Source organism: Triturus cristatus, chromosome 7 (assembly GCF_964204655.1).
Source record: "Triturus cristatus chromosome 7, aTriCri1.1, whole genome shotgun sequence".
Taxonomy (NCBI): Eukaryota; Metazoa; Chordata; class Amphibia; order Caudata; family Salamandridae; genus Triturus; species Triturus cristatus.
In genome coordinates this window covers 413,742,764-413,746,721 of record NC_140590.1, presented here as the reverse complement: position 1 = coordinate 413,746,721, position 3,958 = coordinate 413,742,764, and positions in this window count along the sequence as shown.

The window sequence follows — 3,958 nt, the reverse complement described above, 5'->3', positions numbered from 1 at the left end:
CACAACTGGCTGATCACTTAGCTGGGGCAAGGTCGTGTAATCACCCCTTGCTTAGGTGTAGTATTCCTATACCTACCTTATATATAGACACGTGTACCTATCAGCCACTCCTATGGCAGGCCTTAACAATCCTGGAGGCAGAGTGCTTGGTAACATGTGAGATGGTGCTCTAGCATGAGCTGAGCCTGTCTGCAGCTTTCAGAACCATGTCCTTATAGCTGTTCTATGATATAGCCTACCATATACTCTTAAAGTACCTTATAATCTTAAACGGTTATGGTAACTATGGTTTGGCTTTATCAAAACATGTCGTGTAAGGTGTCTAACACTTTGGAATAATACCCCCATACCATTTCTGGCGATGAGGATATTATTCCTCCCTTTTAGAGGGAGAGGACATGTTGAAACCTACTTACCCGGTTAAAGTTAACCAGAGCCCCAGGATCATAAAATGGATGCTGCTGCCACAGACACAAGTCTGACCTCCTGCTGCTGGGAGTCCTTCCAGCGAGGGAGGCTTGGACAATAGGTTTCCTGCCTTGGGAGGTGCGAGCACCACCCCAGACAGGACTTAGTGTATTGGGGCAGGGAGGGATGAAAGAAACTAGACACTGCCTGGGGCACACAAGGTGTCCCATGCATAGTCCAGTTCAAACCGGCGCTGGGGCACTCCAGCCCCGGCTCTGGTGCAAAACTGGACAAAGGAAAGGGGGTGTAACCACTCCCCTTCCTGGTCCCACCCATAGGAGGGACCTTGCAGGTAGCCTAGCCCAGTATATCAGTAGGTAGCTGAGCCCTGCAGAATTAGATTATCCTGAATCTGCAACTTGGATGGAAACTCTGGACCTTCGACATTCGACCTCAGGAAGAAGACTGAAGAATCTCCCTTGTGGCCAAGGAGTGACCACCCTGGGCAACCAGGCACCATCCAGCGACCGCTGCTTGCTTTGCGACTGAGCCTACGAGGGACGACTGCAGAGACTGACCAGCGCCGTGACTTCCAGACACCTCTGAACCAGATCCACATCGACAGTGAAGCTGAGACCCGTGGAGGCGACGAGGGACGTGGGACCTGCGACTTGGGAAAAGTGGCTAGTAACTGACTAGCGCGACTTCTGAGGCTTCCTCGAGGCTGTGCTTGGGGAATTGAGAAGCCCCAATCCCGAGCACCATCTGCAAAGAAGATCAGCTCCCCACACTTCACGTGTTCTGCGTGGGGCCCTTCTGCACTTGAGCTGTTCGACGTATTGTCCGGTTGCTGGCCCGTTGGCTAGTGACCTCTGCGATGACGAGCCTTTGATTTCACCTTGCTGGTCCGGCTCCTCTAGACTGGCACTCGCTCCTCTGTGAAAGAGAAGCACCCCAGACCTTCCTGGTCTGCACCAGAAGCAAGTCCTCCATTCTGCGTGGGTTCCGCTTGCCAAGGCTTGTTGGGTCCTAGCTCGACATCGACGCCGCCGACAGCAAGAGCCTTCGTGGGACAGCTCACCTCCTGGTCCTGGTCGTCCTCGACACCTCCTGGTACCCGTGGCTGCTGCGACAAGCTTCACCTCTTCACCTGCATCTTCACGACATCGCCTGGTTCCTTCCTGGTTCCTTCCTGGCTCCTGGCTGGTGACCTAGACTCTGTCCCTTCTGCCTGCAGGTATCCTTCCTTCTTGATTCCATCCTTGGGATCCACCGGACACTCTTCACTGACTGCCTGTCAGCATCTTTCTTCAGGCATCCATAGGAGTCGACGATGAAACCCGACACAAGTTCACACCTATGCACGCGCAGCCCGTGGGCTAGGTAAACTGAGTTCTTCGGTGCTCACGTGGGTATTGACTATCCTAGGGTCTAGTTATCAAGTCTCTAACTCCTAGTCACTTCCGAAGTGTCCTAAAACTCTGTAAATCTAAATACTTCATTTCTATCGACTTTTACGCATTACGCGTGAGTGTTTCCACTCTGCACCTGAATCCCGTGGGCCTCCTACTTCCTAACTCCTGGTAGTGTAGTGTAGGCCCAGCGATTCCCTAGGCCTAGGCCTAGGCCTATCCTGTGTTCGTGACAGTGTTCTTATACCACCTACTTAGTATATGGTTTGTGTGGCCCCTAGGGCCTAACTGTATTACTTACCTGTGTAACTTATGTATGCTTGATTAAGATTGTGTTGTACTTACCTCTAATCTCATAAAGAGTGCTGAGGGTGTTTTGACTAAAATAAATACACTTTATTTTATATATATCTGTTGTGGTGTCCTTTCATTTGATATTCAAGGGGTTACAAATGGTATAACAGCTGGCTTCACATGCCATTCAGAGTTTAGCCTAAGACTGCTCTTGTCCATGCTACCACTAGGATAGCTGGTCTATAAGGTTGACTTTACAACCAATCACCATAAGGGTTGTTTGGACTGATACAAGGTTTACACTAGAACTAGTGACATCATATATCAGGCCAACTTCTCACAACCAGGACCCCATAGTATATCTCAGGTGATATAACAAGAGTGGCTAGGGCTCATTTCTAGCCTCCAGGTACATGTCTGACTCCTATTTCTGACATTTCGAGGTGTTTGGTGTCAAACTTATTTTTTCCATTATAGGTCATAGAGCTCAGAGTCACATCACATTTCTAGTTCTAGACCCAAGGACCCCATAGTATACCTCAGATGACATACCAGGAGTGTCTAAGACCCATTTCGGACCTCCAGGGATGACTTTTTGAAGTTTTGGGATTTAAGGGGGCAAAGTCACTTCTTCCACCCAGGCCAAGGTGCTCAAAATAGGGTGCGATATCAGGTTTTTCCCTTGGTTGGAAGCTGAAAAAAAACTTCAGATAATACCAAAGGTAGATAGATCAAATGAAAGCATCAGATCTGACCTTTCCAACAAGTGTATTTATGTCTTGTGCACTCAAACGGTGTCTCTGATATCCAGTCTGAGCTATTTAATAAATTAGCAAAACTCGCATAGAAGTGCTCACTATTAGCGAGCTTTGCTAATTTTCAGTATCAACCCTCATGACTGTTTGTGGGTCCCTGTGGCCACCAGGGCCCCATAATATATCTCAGGTGATATAGCAAGAGTGGCTAGGGCTCATTTCCAGCCTCAAGGTATATGTCTGACTCCTATTTCTGACATTTCTAGTTGTTTTGTGTCAAACTTATTTTTCCATCATAGGCCATAGAGCTCAGAGTCACATCACATTTCTCGTTCTAGACCCAAGGACCCCATAGTATACCTCCGATGACATATCAGGAGTGTCTAAGACCCATGTCTGGCCTCCAGGGATGACTTTTTGAAGTTTTGGGGTTTAAGGGGGCAAAGTCACTTCTTCCACCCAGCCCAAGGTGCTCAAAATCGGGTACGATATCAGGTTTTTCCCTTGGTTGGGATCGGAATAAAACTTCAGATAATACCAAAGGTACATAGATCACATGAAAACATCAGATCTGAGCTTTCTAACAAGTATATTTAGGTCCTGGGTACTCACAAAGTAACTGATATCCATTCTGAGCTATTTGGAAAATTAGCAGATTTTGTCAATAAAACATTTTTTGACAATTTTTGCTAATTTTCAGTATCAATCCTCATGACTGTTATCAGGTCCCTGTAGCCACCAGGACCCCATGATATATCTCAGGTGATATAACAAGAGTGGCTAGGGCTCATTTCCAGCCTCCAGGTACATGTCTGACTCCTATTTCTGACATTTCGAGGTGTTTGGTGTCAAACTTATTTTTTCCATTATAGGTCATAGAGCTCAGAGTCACATCACATTTCTAGTTCTAGACCCAAGGACCCCATAGTATACCTCAGATGACATACCAGGAGTGTCTAAGACCCATTTCTGGCCTCCAGGGATGACTTTTTGAAGTTTTGGGATTTAAGGGGGCAAAGTCACTTCCACCCAGCCGGGTACGATATCAGGTTTTTCCCTTGGCTGGAAGCTGAAAAAAACTTCAGATAA